Source organism: Lepisosteus oculatus, chromosome 3 (assembly GCF_040954835.1).
Source record: "Lepisosteus oculatus isolate fLepOcu1 chromosome 3, fLepOcu1.hap2, whole genome shotgun sequence".
NCBI lineage: Eukaryota > Metazoa > Chordata > Actinopteri > Semionotiformes > Lepisosteidae > Lepisosteus > Lepisosteus oculatus.
Genome location: NC_090698.1, coordinates 3185401 through 3200979, shown reverse-complemented (window position 1 = coordinate 3200979; position 15579 = coordinate 3185401). Strand labels below are relative to the sequence as shown.

The 15579-nt window shown below is 42.3% G+C and overlaps 1 long non-coding RNA gene across 3 annotated transcripts in view; it reads left to right on the top strand.

Annotated features, from left to right (window-relative positions):
• Window positions 1–15579, top strand: part of LOC107076651 (uncharacterized) — a 111080-nt gene that overhangs the window by 57291 nt on the left and 38210 nt on the right. For all 3 annotated transcript variants that reach the window (XR_011184953.1, XR_001477834.2, XR_011184950.1), the window contains exon 3: window positions 13911–14002. This is a non-coding gene — a long non-coding RNA (uncharacterized lncRNA). The remainder of the gene's footprint in view (window positions 1–13910; window positions 14003–15579) is intronic.

The window sequence follows — 15579 nt, the reverse complement described above, 5'->3', positions numbered from 1 at the left end:
AGTTTGGATGTGCAGACTGGTTATTTTGTTTCTGTTACTATCTGTTATCTGGTCAGAAAAACAGCCTTACCCCAGCTAGTGACACCAGGTGACTGACCGCTTGCAGAACGTCCTGGATCTGACCAGCACTGTTGGAGGGCTGACAGAGATGAGCAGGGGAAGGGGAAGACAGCAGATCGATGAAGCAGGAGTAATTGGGCTCAAAGAAGTCACAGAAGAGAGAAGGCCATTCGCCCCATTGAGCTCATTCGGTTCTCTGTCGTCCCCTAACCAATACTGGCTGTACTGGGACCCCCTCCAGTAATAATTCTGCTTGAAATGCAATTCATTGGATAATTAAGGGTGGTCAAGCATTCCTCTCTGGGAGGTGAGTGGAAACGTGGTGCTCAGGCAACTTGGGGAGAACATGCAAACTCCATGCAGACTGGGTGGAGTTGAACTTGGGAGTCCAGAGATATGAGGCACTGCCACTCACATCCCTGCTACTCTGCTGCCTGACCAGTACTATCGTCTGTCTTCACCACATGTTAATGAACTAAGACCCTTTCTGTATTGGGGGTCAATCAAGTGAAATTTAGGGAAAGGAGGGAGACGGTCTATTTTGTGGAAATATACAAGTTTTTATTTAAATCTGTCAGGCAGGTTTGCCACTCTTGCTAACATTTAGATACATACAGCATTTGTATAGTAACATTTTTGTATAGTAACCAAAGGTTGTCTCCTGGGACCATCAGTATAGCATGTGTGCTTACCTATGGAGGAATTTCTATTTCAAGAGTCTTACTTAGCTCCAAGATTAATGGAAAGTTTATATTTATTAGATTTGGTCAATGTTGGTAATTGAGTGTGAAAGCTTGGATACAGTGTTTTGGGCTCTGGAACTCATTCCAACTGTACATAATAGACTGTAAATATTGGCTAGTGAGTTTTACGTCTTGTGTGTTAGTTTAATAAATCCTTGTCTTCTGAGCTATATCTGAATTATTTCAGCAGCTAAGCCTATTTATTTCTCCACCAGCAAACTGTTCATGGAAGATTAAAGAAGGCACGTGACCACGCTCAGTACTCCCTGACTAGTGGGGTGTTTTATTATTTAAGTTCCATAATTTGCTTGAGCGTAGGGTACTGTTAGGACTATTACTTAACCTCTATTAACTATTAACACTACCCTGTCCAGAGCAGAATTCTAATGTCCTGGTTCAAAGGAAGTCTGTCTGAGATGGTATCTGGTGTTTTCTGAGGAGAAATGGTGCCCTGTCTGGGTAGCTTTATGTTAGACCTCTTATGAAGTGAAAGCAAATGAAAATGTCATGATCTGTAAGTTATCTTTATGGACATGAGGAGGAGAAATTGATTGTTATGTTTTTAAGCAATCTGACATGAATCTGTATTGTGTCTGGTCACTTTTGAGTTTGCCCAGCTACTAAATACTAATTTTCACATGCTCCCACCTGGTCAAATTAAACTGTTGGTTGGAGTGCATCTGTGATTGAAAGAACTCCAGGCCCTGTTCAGCAAACTGTGGCATACACACGGTGAGTTTGTACTGTGTTTTGTATAGAGAAGCCAAGTGAACCCTAAAAAACTCTTCATTAAAAATCCCTGAGCATTTCTTGAGAAGAGTAGCTGTATAACCCCAGCTATATAACAGCAAATTAGCTGTATAACAGCAAATTTCCCCCTGGACTTTATCAATCAGGCCTCCTAATAATCCCCCTCTCTGAACTGGTTCCATCACTCTGCTCTCCTCCCCACTGCGAGCTGGTGTATGAGGAGAGTACTGGGGCACTCTGGCTGCCGTTGCATCAGCCAGGTGGGGCTGCACACTGATGGTGGTGGAGGAGAGTCCATATTACCTGTAAAGCAGCCTTATCACCCTGCAACTCGCAGCTCGCAGCTGGCAGCCCACTGAAGCTCAGCAGGTGTGAGCCTGGTCTGTATCTGGATAGGAGACTCCTGGGAAAGCTAAGGTTGCTGCTGGAAGAGGGATTAAATTGGCCAGTAGGGGGCACTCACCCTGCAGTCAGTGTGGATCCTAATCCCCTCCCAGAAGCTTGTTCCACTCATGCTCAGCTTTGTAAAGAACAGTCATTCCAAAAAAAGATGAGTGTTTCTGAAACTCACACCATCTGATGAGGTTGATACAAAATTGAGCATTGTGCACTTAATTTACTTTTTTTTTAATTTACTCTGTGTGGAAGGCATCACAGTTGTAAAAAAGTGTTTTGCTTGTGGAAGTGACCGAAAATGAGTTAATTACTAATTTGTCTGGCTGATGGTTTTATTCAGAGTAATGTCCATTTGCACCTTTTTATACAGCTGGGTATTTTCCTCCAGCTGTTGGGGTGAAGTTCCTTGCTCAGAGGTCCAACAGAACAGGGGATTCAAACCCAGAACCTTACAGTTACAAGTCCAGAAAGTGGCACAGTGAGATACTGCAAGCTGAGAGAATGCAAGAGGTTCTGACCCGGTTCTGACCCAGACCTAGAAAAAGCACAGGTCTGCCAGATGGCCTGTGCACGGGTCAGCTGTGTATCCTAAAGCTTTGCACTGCATTGGAAACAGCAGCCTTATACCTTGTCTCCTTCGAGACAGAAAAACACTACTTAATTGAAAATTATTGTTCTGTGAAATTTTGCAGTTCAGAGTCTCTCACGTTGTACAGTTTTATATGACAGGTAATAGTTTTCCACTGAGAACAGATAAAAGCATTGCAGATAATTCTCTGTGGCTTTTATTGTAGCTTATATAGACATTTTGTATGAATGGAGATACAGTAATTGTCTCATTCCATACAAAACCTGAACATGCTCAGTTCCTTTGCATTGTTAGCTTGATTTATTCATTTATTTGTATACTGAAGTGTCAAAAATGCAGCACCTTATTATTTCAGTGTACCTTGAAATCTCCCAGGTCTTAAGTTTTTTCAGCCTAAGAGCTGAAAAACAGTAAAACAAAATTTAATGAATCCAGGACAATCAATCCACAATGACATATCGGCTAGTGCTGCGGCCTCACAGATCTGGGATCCCGGGCCTGATGTTGTCTGTGCAGGGTCTGCATGTTTGTGTTTGTGGGTGTTCGTCAGGACCACGGGGTTCCTGCTATCTCCTCAGAAACACGCAGGCTAGATTTGGTTGGCAGATCTAAACTGCTCCTTTCTCTGTTGGCCAGCACCACTCAGGGTGGGGCAGATGCTTGCTGTAAGACATGCCTTTTTCCTCACACAGACACAAGTGGAAACTTGAATTGCATTTAAACGTGCAAACTGGTGCTGCTTCTATATACAAAAGTTTGTTTTGTGCCATCTTTCACGAAATGTTTGTTTGAAATAGACAAACTGGATGGGTTGAACCTCTTGTTGAGCCTCCTCTTCTTTGTAAGTGTTCAAATAATTGATCGAGAGCATACTGTACATACAACCAGCAGACACGGGTATTGAAATACTTGATGGCATTAATAGAACAATAAAATGCAATTACGTGTGCATAATATCTCAGCTCAATTTTATAGAATGAGTTACAGAGGACTGGAATTAAAAACTAGGAGGGTGACTGCCCATGCGCTGATCTCTATGGGCAGAACAGCATCTCATTTATTGAGCAGCATTCCATGATAAACACTTGAGACCCTGTCTTGGCAATCAGAGTGCTGCATTACAGCCGCCTGTCCACCATGTGGCAGAGTCGTACCATTAAATGCACAAACACAGTACTGTATGTAAGAAAAGAGAAAACAGAATGTGTTTCAAGTCCAAGAGGGTAGTGAGCTTGTTAATAATGTAAGTGAAATTAATTGAATGCCTGCTAATTGCTTCATAAATATTGCAGTGGGCTTCACAAGCTGAATGTCCGTTTCAGACTAAGCAACCCAGAGACTGGGAGAAGCTCCCTCCTTGCATGCTGATAAGAGATCAAACAGGCACTTTTCTGTTAATGCTGTTCATTTGTAATAATTCCATTACTCTGAGGTCAGGGGATAAGAAAGGAATGAATTATTTTTCCCTTAACGAGACTGAACAAATTACAGTATCAAAAATCCCCTCCTCCTCCTCCCGACTGTTGAAGGCATTCATTTTTTTTCAAAAAGCTAGTGATTTAATTGTGGTATGATGAAGTGTACAGTCTCATAGATAATTAAATCTTTTTGTTATTCGTTTCCTTTTTACGATCCTTTGCATTTTAGATGCAGAGAAAATATAGAATGAACATACTGTACAGAACAGTAATACGTTCCGTGCATCTGTTCAAAGATTCGAAATGTGAATAAGTTTGAACTTGGTGTTCCTTTACAGCTTGAGCACCTTGTTTCCCTCTGTGTAAATGGAGCTGTTTGGCTTCTGTCCCTGTCATCTTGTGATGCTCATCTCCCTTTTCCTGTAGCAGCTCTGACGCTGAGAACTTTACTGAACTGTGCTGCCATACAGCTGTTATGCAGCTAAAGTAAGCACTCAGATGGACAATCATAGCCAGGACATGTGTGCTCCTGATGTGTGGCCCAGGTCTTTGGAAAAGGGGAATTTTATAAAAGCTCTGGAGATATATTAGTGAACATACCTGTCAGTAACACAACAATAGAGGACTGGGAAGTTCTGATAGGTGGTTACTAAATTAAATGATTCTGATTATGTGATGTGAAATTTCCAATACTTGCTTGGGATCTGAATGGAACCACTGCATTCGTCTGACATTTCTGATCAAATCTGCTTCTCAATGCATCTTCCGATGAGAAGGCGAGCTGAGTTGGTGCCTCTCTTGCAAACAGCTGTGCAGCTGGGTCTTGCAACAGCCATGGGGCCTCTGTGAAAACTGAACACCCCCCCCAAAAAACAACAGAAGCAATCAATTAAACATCAAAGACAAGCAAGGCAGAAAGCTGACAGTGGAGATCCGCCCTGTTCTTTTCCCTTAAGTCACTAGGTGGACCAGAAGCTGTCATGGCAAGATGCGCTATTGGCTTTCCTTGTGGTGATGCAGTGCAGTGCGCACAGCGCTGAAATGTAGCACAGAGTGTCTCCGTGAGAGTGCCCTGCCTTTTCATCTCCTGTGCTGTTTAAATGGCAAAGGCAATCAATTCACCTCTACAGCGTCTCTTTTCATCAGCTCGCAAGATGAAGATGTGCTGTACTAACAGGCATTTTTGTGTTTTGTTTTTTGTCTTTGATATCACCTCTTGCACCCTCTGGCAAAAATATTAGGAACCTCTCCAAAACAATCATGTTGGGGCTCTGCAGACACCTCGAATGGGATAAGCACTATATTCCACAAGGTTTGGAAATATATCCATTTCACTCCTGTGGAGTTTTGAGGGTTTGCCTTAAGCTAAATCTGTTTTAGGGGTAATAGTGTATGAGGCTGAACTGTACATTTCTCTGGCTCCACTTTCCTGCAGGACTGAGATCTGGACATTCACCTGATCTGGGATGGTGATGGAATTTGTGACTCATGCTCCTTGAGCCATCTTCTTATTCACTAGAGAGTCTGTTCATTTGGTTGAGGCCAGGGATTTACGTGTGGGAGACCTCAAGGTCTCCAATCTGAATGCACGTTGTGTCCAAAGATTGTTGGTGCAAGTGTGTTTTCTCGTTGTGAAATAGTAGGCAAGTATTAGGAAACCATGACCTCACTTTCTTCTTAGAATTAAGAAGCAGAAAAACAGTGGAAAATGAAATGCTGATCAGAATCTAGATGAAAGCTAATTTAACAGGACGTCAGAGCTAATTCAGCATAATTGTAAATGGAGATGAACTCGCCCCTTTAATAGGCCTGAAACCAAACGCAGGCAAAATGCTGGTATTGAATTGCAATTGATTTGCTGTATAAAATGTACTTTCTAATATGAGCGCCACCTCTCCTGTTTGTTTTGCAGAAAAGCCATAGACTGACTTTTCGTGTGTTGTATCTGTATAATTGTATTTTTTTTAAGTGACATAAGAAAGGTTTTGGTTTTGTAGGTTCTCCCCATACTGGAGTTTTCACAGTTCCAGTGTGTGTTCTCAGTGGTGAATATGATGTGCTGCATATGCAGCCTAGGCTAAATAGGTCTTTGTATGAACTGTAAAATAATAAAGATAAATACAGTGTATACAGTACTAACATAAGCAAACTGACAATATTGTGTGAGTACAGTAGCTTCTTCAATTCAGAAAACAGTGAGGAAATGCCACAGAGTTTTCATTTCTGTGGATTCTATTTCTCCATGCTTCTCCCAACATCACAGCATATTCTCTCCTTTTATAATATTCCCAAATGCACAATTTACTGTACCTCCTCCTTTTTTTTCAGTACTGCCCAAGGTAAATAGTTCATATTTAATTTGTCTTGCGTGAGTGTTAGTTACTCTATCGAAAGAGATGATCTGTGTTAAAAGACTTCCCACTGTCAGGTCCTTCAGGGATGTTTCTTCTTGCATACCTTTGGAACAACTCGTCTGGGTGTGCTGTACTGTAGCTGCCTCTTTGAATGCAGACCCCTTGTATTTAAGAAGGAAGAAGTAATGTTGAAGACATACTGTAAGTCACATGGGCTGCAAACGACAGGCCAGGTTGAGCTCAGACCTGTTTTTCTAAGACGTATGAACAGTAAAATCTGGAAATGGTCGACATGGATCTAGGATGTGTCATTTTGCCCTGTGAAGAGAAGCAAAACTGGTTTGGTTCTGCTGGGGTTGTGAGGGGTTTAGGTAGGCAAGGACGTTCTGTATAAGGGTCGTCTCCAGGCCCCTGCAAACCTATAGTATCGCCTTCAGGGATTGCAGTTTCCTCCTTATTATGCCTGGACTTTTGCCTTTTGCACTGCATGCCTACAGGCATGGAAAAGAAGTGGGAGGCTCAAACATGTGCAAGCTGTCTGCTGTGCTTTGAAAGCTGCAGCAGTGAGATGAGATGATTTGGAAGTGGAGATTCCAAAACAGGCATAAAGAGCACATATCTTCCTTAAAAATCTGCTTATTCTGAAGTATTATTTTTTATTTTGCAATTTGTCTTCCTGATAAAATGATCCCAGTTCATGCTTCTGCCCCAAGGCTTGGCTGTACTAAGAGTCTATTTAAAAAGCTGTATTTGGTTTTGTAACCAAGAGGCCCTAGTGCTATGTGCTCGAAAGCTCTTGACCCAGGAAGCCCAGAGTGAGCTCAGGCCAAGTGACCCTGTCTTCCTCATGGCACCTTGGTGGCGTGGTCAAGCAGAGGAGTGGTGAACCTACAGCAACCTGGACAGCTGCACCTCCAGCCCATAGAAATAATCACATCTGAAGTCCATGTACAGTCAGCACCAGGGTACAGGGTCTCCCAGCTGCAGTGATGTCTACTGCTGCCAGTTTGAATGGGATCTTCGGGGCTTTGTACAATGTTTATACTGTATCATGCTTTCACTTTGTGTGGTGTACCACTAGGACTATGTAATCAATCTCTCTCTTTCCCTAATAAAAATTAAGCTGAAGTGAAGATTTCACAGTTTTGTAGACCTGGGAGATATGTACATGACCTGAAATAACATAATGGCATTGCTAATAAAACATAGTCTTCTTGCCAGAAAAGTAAAAAATATATAATCATGCGGTTCTGCTTGCCTTCCACCAGATGGCGACAAAACAATTTTCTTATGAGGCTGCAGTCCTCAAATTGCTGTGAAAAACACCCTCTAGTCTAGAGGGTGAACACCAGGGCCTTGTGTAGCTGGCACTGACACCCTAAATCAGTTGTATCACCAAAGAAGCAGCGAGCCCATGACATCCTCATGTTTAATCATGCAAAGGGTCTTTTGTCTTAAACACTCATTCAAGCCCCCCCACCACCCCCGCCCTCATCTGTACAACAAAAGATTGGCTTGCTGGAACACAGAGAATAATCTCTCACACAAAAAAAAAACAACAAACAAATAAGTGAAAAGGCTCCTCTGGCCATTTAAGGATTTAGTAGGACTGCATTCGTACCGTGTTTGCAAATCTGTTGATGAAATTCATTGTTGGCTCTGCTTAATCTTGTGACTGGGCTTGAAACGCAGGCTTCCTGCACTGCAGCAGCTCAATACAACACTGTGCTTTCAGCCAGTATTTCAGGATTAGCATTGCTGCCGGAAAGCAGTGCCACTTGTTACACATTCTTTAACACTTTTCAGATCATGGAGTTTAGAGACCCTTATGCTCTAAGCCGGAGTCACTACCCACGGACTTCCTGAACAGAATTAATTGTTGAATGGCTTATATTCCAAAATAGACACACAGAATGAATGAATCATTGAATGTTTGTTTTGTATACACAAGACATTATATTTCAACAGTAAGGTAAACAGATCTATAATGCATTTTTATACAGACAGATATATCGCTATGACAGATGGAGTGATCAACTAATTCCTTGCTTACTGGCGATGTGTTGCTGCAGTTTAGTGAAAAATGTTTTGCTAGGTGCCAGACAGAAGCAAGAGACATCTTTGTTGGTTCAAACCCCTTAAAGAAAATATGTACAGAATTCAAACACTGAGAAGACGCAGGATAGCATGAGACCTCTCACTCACCTCGGGCATCACAGACACCTCCATCTTCAGAAAGACACATACTGTACTGTAGACACTACTGGTTTTTACTACAGGGGTGAAAGTGGTTTTTGAGGCTATATGCCATCTTCTAATCAAAGACCATTAGCTGCTTTGGAACGTGAAGCACAAAAGCACTAAGAGAATGAACAGGTTTGCAACACGGGCCTGTATCTGATCTGTGGCCTACAGGAGAAGATTAAAGATGCACATCCAATTTTACATACCTGTTTAAGTCTAATAGCTGGATACCATCAGCTGCCAGTGCAAACAACATTGATTTCCAACCTGCTTACTTGCATTCATGGTTGACTCATGTACAGTACCATCCATAAAAACAGCTGTATCATGTCACATACTGTAAGTGAACCAATTATATTATTATCCTCTGTTTTATATGAATAAAGGTCTATTCAGTCACCTTCCTAATGTACTTATCTGTGCTGAGGTAAAGAAATCAGGGTATACCAATTAACATTACACTTGGTTTAGCTGTTTACTGGCCACAGCAATGTTAAGAAGGATTTTACACTGCTGTGCAATGCCATAGACATCTTGGACACAGTCAGGAGTTACAATATAAAGTATGAGCTGTACGAGCATCAACAATTTACTCAGTGCTACTACTAATGTTCTGTACTATTCTAACTTATTCATTCAGCTTAGCTCGTGTGAAAAGAAATCAAATCAAGAAGTCATTTAGCAATCTCTAATTCACATTGATCAGAATCTCCAACATCCCGATGACAAGAATTCAATGCAAACTATACAAAATCAGTGAAGTGTTGAAGTGTTGTAGCAGCTAATCCATCACCACTTACCACTTGCGTGTAATTGACTCATTGTTATGTATTCCTCATCAGTCATTTAATTCCTTCCTTTGTACATATTCATAAAGCTAAAAGTCTATGATTTTGTAATCCAAATTATGGACCTATCAGGGTGAAACAGTCTAAACATTAAGATGAAGATGAGAAGGGGATTATGTTTCTGTAAAAAGTGGGAAAAACTAAGTGGAAAGACTAGAATAATGCATAATGTCTGAGACTTTTGCTCAGCAATATACAGTATGTAAAACTCAAACTCTGTAAAAAGCCTCAGAGGTCAACAGCACACTGTCATGGTCTTTTCATAGCACTTGCTTAATGCCAACATGAAATGCACTCAGCACTTTGAAAATAGGTTCATAGAGGTGTTTGTTCATGAGTGGGTTTCTATACCCTGTTGTCCTGTCATATTCGGAAACTTTACTTTAAGTGTGTAATAAACTGCAGCCCAAGGGCACTGATAAACCCCTGCCTGTCTGAAAACTGGCAAGATTAAACTGCTTTCTCACAGCCTGTTTACACTGTTGTGCCTTATCTGAGAGTTAATCTATGCAGAGCTCTGGCAGGAGAAGGGATGTGAACAGCCTCTTAACATTATGGTAGGCTTGTTCCTGGCTTTCTGTAGATCATCTTCAGAGTAAAATCCAATCGGTCATTATTTTACTTGCAGGGCCCTGCTCTTCGTCAGATTGATTCATTGTGGTCTTAGAGAATAGACAACCAGTGCCCAGTTTATGCCTCGCTGTGTAACAGACTTGCACACATTTTCAGACCACAGTACGTAACGTTACACTGGACACTTCTGGCCCTGCGTGAAACTCACGACCAAGTGTTTTGTCTGCTCTCTGAGATACTTCCAGTTACCCCACACAAGCTGAGTGTGAATGGTGCTGTTTTTTTAAAAAACAGTGAGGGTTCGCCAAAATTTTTAAGTACTGGCATACTAAAACTCAGGACCATTTGCTGTTCTGTGGTGTGACTGTGATCCACCGAATCCAGCTGCTTTGAAATGAACTACTGTACTTTTCTGCTGCTGCTCAGGGGCACAAGTGCCTTCATATGTTACCTGCACTGCAAATACTACTAGTGAAGGAATGGAGCTGCTGAACAATTCCTGAAACAGGACAGGGCTTTATTCCATTTGCAAAATGTGCATGTAAAATCAGCATGCTGTAAATGACATTCTTCCGCACGCCTTTTGCAAGGGATTTTGAATATTAATTAAGCTCTCAGTTGTTGTTCTTACCATAACTTAGATTTAGAAACTCAAGAGAAAATGTTCAGGTAGAGGCAAATAGAATACAAGTGAACAAAGTGATAAAAAAACATCATTTAAAAACCAAGGATGTGGATTAGTGATTCTGAGGACGTACAGGTGAGGCAATGAGAGAGCTGTAAGCAGAGTTCTTCAGGTAACAGCCCATGCAGAACCTGAAGAATCCTATTATTTATTGCCTGCAATCAATACATGTAACCAGCCTGGCAGCCAGAAACTAATTATTAACTGCAGATGGCTTTGATGATGACAGCCCAACAGCATGTTAAGTGAGAAAAAATGCAGATCCTGGAGGAAAAGCTGGTGAAGCAGGTGAATTTCTGTTGTTCCGAAATGGGGAGAACAAAAACAACAAACGCTGTTGTTGCTTAGAACATTTACAATAAAAAAAAATAGTTTCTTTAGCCAGCCCTTCATGGTCATTCATTAAGACTAGATGTTGATCCCCTACAACTCATAAATAACCCCAGGCCTTTTTTTATTCTGTTTAGCGACTGAGAACAAACACAGTAAGTTCATTAGAGATCATTTTCTTTGCAGGTACACAATTGCTGAGAACAGGCCGGCTCATACTGTATTTGACCCCTGAGAAGGATTAGTCTCACACGCCGCAGTACTGATGGAGTGGGAGCCCACGGGCTTGGCATGCATGTGAACGTCGTGACAGGCATTCTTCGGCTGTAACGCGTTATCACGACGATGGATGACAAGACCCCGCGGCTGCTTGGAAAGTTACAGTACGATGACTTGACAAAAGACAGCGACCAGCAAAGATTTCACAAAACAATTTAGAAACGGGACTGACAGTTTCACGTGATATGCGCCCTAAAAATTGTCCACTTGTAAAAATAAAGGATTACACATCAAACGTCAGGGGGTAGCGCGGAAAAAGCAAAAACGCAGCGCGTAAACACAAGCAAACTGCTTTCAATGAGTTTTGTTTCTCCCCGACGGCAATTGGACGAAAAAGAAATATTTTTAACTAACGTATGCCTAAACCACGGATGTGCTTTGCCGCCACCAAGGAAAAAAAAAATCCTGGGTTACGAGATAACCAAATTATTTCGTAATTACGAGATAGCAACTATCATATCGGTGCATGAACAAGCTGTTACGTTTACAATGTCAGTACCTACAAACTATCGATACTGTAGGTTAGCTGGAACTGTGGGTTTAGCGCTCCTGACAATGCTATGAAATGCGCAGACTCTCTCCCCCCTCTGGTTTCTACTAATGAAATGTTAGTTTGTACCACATGTAAACAGTTTTAACCATGGGGACACTCACGTATCCTCAAACAAGAACAAGAGTGCCCTGGAAACGATTCCACTGCTTAAAACCGAAGGTCAGAAAATCATAATGTAGGCATTGTGTACAGTAAAGGAACAAGTAATACTGTAGGTTTATTCCATGCTGAAAAAAGAAGAAAGAGAACACAGTACAGTATATGTACAGTATATGACAATTGTGCTAACGCCTAGCACGTACAGCACGCGAGAATGTGCTACAGTATCTCGTAATTACACGATTATCGTGATCACGCGATAGCACAAATTGTTATACTGTATATCATATCTACAGTACCTGATGGAAAATCAATCTGTGCGCATTTCGCAACCTTGCACATTGTTAGGTACGCAAAACCCCCAGTTCATGCAAAGCTGTCGTTAGCTTGTACTGTAGGTACTGCCATTGCAAATGTAACAGGTTCTTCATACACCGATATGATCGCTGCTACCTCGTAATTACGAGATTGATTGTTTTTATTTGGATTTTTTTCCCTGATGGCAGCAGCGCGCTTCCACAGTAAACCGCATCACAAACGCCACGGTCCTGCGGTGTACAAGTCGTGGACGCCTTGCGCGGACCTGCAGACCTGCGGACCTGCGGACAGACGCGCTGCAGCCCGGTCAGTTCCTGCCCTGCACACGGCCCGACCAGTAGTTGACAAAAACCAAACAAGAAGAAGAGAAGAGATCACGTTATTGTGGATAGCTTGTTATTCTCCTGCCACCTGACTTGCGTGTAACAACGTCTCCGGTAGTACAGATTGGAGCACGTATTCTGGAGCTGCCCCTTGTCCAGAGCGGCGTGGGGCAGAATGGACAACACTGTGCAACTCCTGGGAGCCGGAGCAGTGCTCAGCTACCAGTGCATCCTGCTGGGGCTGGCACCCACTGCAGTGGACAAGGGGACACTGTTCCTGCTTTGATAAAACAAGGACTGTGGAAGGCGAGGAACACTCATCCAGTACAGCGCAATTTGGGGAGCGAGGGAGCTGGACCAGAGGATCCTGGAGAAGCTGGAGGAGTTGCCAGATGGGGTTTCCCCACGGCGAGGGAGCGCTGGGAGGTACTGTGGGCCCTGGACAGGGACTAAAGAGGAAATCCCTGTTCCCCGAGCTCCTGCAGAGGACTGGAAGACCGCATTCTTGGAGCTTGGAGGGGCTTGGAGAAACTCTTTCATGGCGCAAATCCGGCCCCATCATCCACTTGCATGGATTGATAATGGACAATTAGTGTGTACTGTTTGAGAGAATGTGTACTATTGCCAGATGTTTTTTTGAAATAAAGTTTATTTTGATAGAAAAAACAGGGTAGCCATTCTATGCCTTTGTGATCAGTAAAAGAGCGCTTTCATTACCACTAGTCTGTGTGATTATTGACCACGTTACAATAAACTGGCTTTAAGATGTATTGCTATGTTAAGCTTCAATAGATTATGAATTCTGTTTGAGTTTGCACTGTTTGCTTTACACTTCTACAGCGGATTTTCTGGACACTCCACTCAAAGTCCTTTAAGATATCTGGTACCGCGAAATAGGCCCTCTGGTTTCGTTAGGACATTGAAACCTGCCGAAATTAGTGACTGAGTCACTGGGCTCAAAACGTCACACTGCCAAGAATGCAAGTCGATTAATTGCTGAGCCCAAGTTTAAGACTGAGGTTAAAATTTGTGTGGCTTGTCAGAATGCTTAGTCCTCTGCTGTGTTGAGATGTTGCTCCTTGCTAAAGATCTCTTCTGCTGGGGTCCCCTTGGCAACCTTGTGTCTCCAAGCCCATAGATGTGGAAAGACCCAGAGGTGACCTTGCAGGAGGTGGACAGTGCTGGGTCAGCTGGCCTGGCAAAGCAGTGGTAGAACATGATCCAGCCCGACTGGTGATGTCAGTGCATGTGTTGCCGCTCACCTGCACTTGACAATGCTGAACGTGCTGGAAGCAGGCCGTAAAAAAATAACCTTTCCCCCTTTCTTTTTCTTCCCCCTTTTTTTCAGTTTCTGCCCAGTGCTCGGGCTCTGAAGACTGGTGGTCCACTGAACTCCTCCGCCAGCATTGTGTCATGTCTGCAGCTCACCTAAAAAGACGGGTAAGTTGTCGTTTGTGTGTTTGTTTTGCGGTCAGGTTTCTGTGTTCGAGAGCATCATTAGCTGCTTTCAGTTGTCACCGCATGCTGTGTTATGGATCTCTAAGGCCTCAGAAAGTTGTAATTTTACTGCATCTTCGGGCAGGCAGTCTGGGATTGGAGGTGAGTGCAGTTCTTGTGACACTTGTTGGTGTTTTGTAATCATTAGCCCACACACGAGGACAAGTTAGGCCTTTTTTTATCCCAGGGCTATGCAGAAAAACTTGTACATGCCATCAATTATTGTGATGCTCTGTTTAGTGGGCTTCCCAAGAAAACAATAAATCCCTTACAACTTGTTCAAAATGCAGCAGCACAGATCCTAACAAAAACAAGAAAGAGAACACATATCACTCCTGTTTTGAAACAACTTCACTGGTTACCTGTATTATCTAGGATAGATTTTAAAGTTCTTTAACTTGCTTTTAAAGCTCACCAACGGAAAGTATATCTCTTAATTTTAAGATTTTGTCACGCTTGGTTTGTAAAGAACTTTGAGCTGCTATTTATGTGAAAGGTGCTTTATAAATAAAGTTTATTATTATTATTAAATGGGTATTTTTCACTTGAGGAAATAGATCTCATGATTACTATATACAGTAGTATTGCACATACAGTAGATGTTTTTGCACCTGTCTTGCACTTGTTGCTTGCTGGGACAGGCTCTGGCTCCTGTGACCCTAAATTTGGATGAAGCAGTTAAAAAATGCAAGGATAAGTGTTGCAGGTTTTGGTTATCCTGAATTTCAGCAATAATCGATTCCTTCATTCCTTTTTTTGCTTCTCACGCTGCTTGTCTGACTTTTTTTGTTTTATGTTTCAGTTCTATGTTGCTTAACTTGTCGCTGCTGCTGTTCTGTGTTCATGTTTTTGTGATTTCTTTCATGTCTTTGTATTGGAGCATACCTGCAAATAAGCATTTCATTGCACTGGTGCGCATGACAAATAAACTGAACTGAGCTTTATATACAGTATGTCCTCTTCTGATTTAGTATGACGTGTTCGTAGAGACCACTAAAGTTTTCACAAAACTCCAGGTCAGTAAATGGCACTTTGTTTTCTTCTTTTATTAATGACGTCCAGTAATTGAAAAACCCTGCAACGTGGAGTCTTAACTTGTAAGGGACCATTTTTTTGAATTATTTAGAAGTCTGCGGCTCTTAAATAGTGGGGCTGCGGATGTCCAAGCTCATGCTGCCTGTTTGTGCTGTTCTTGGCTCAGGAACGCGCATGAATGTGGCAACTGGTGCAGCACCCATAGTGAGAGGTGCCATGAGAAAATGAAGATTCTGCTGTTGCCAGTATGTACTTCTTACACTGTTTTAGTTCAACCTGAATTAGAAGGCGCAGCTTGTTTCTTGGTGGCAACCTGTGAGCCATCCAGATGCAGAAACACCAGCTGCGATGTGTATTAATTTGAAGTATAGCAGCTAGTTCAGCAGTGCCCAGTGTAGGTGTCCTAAGGAGTAAAGCAGAATAGCCTGAGCATTATGCTACCCAACTCTGCATCCAGAACTCAGAATACCACCAAACATTGTCAA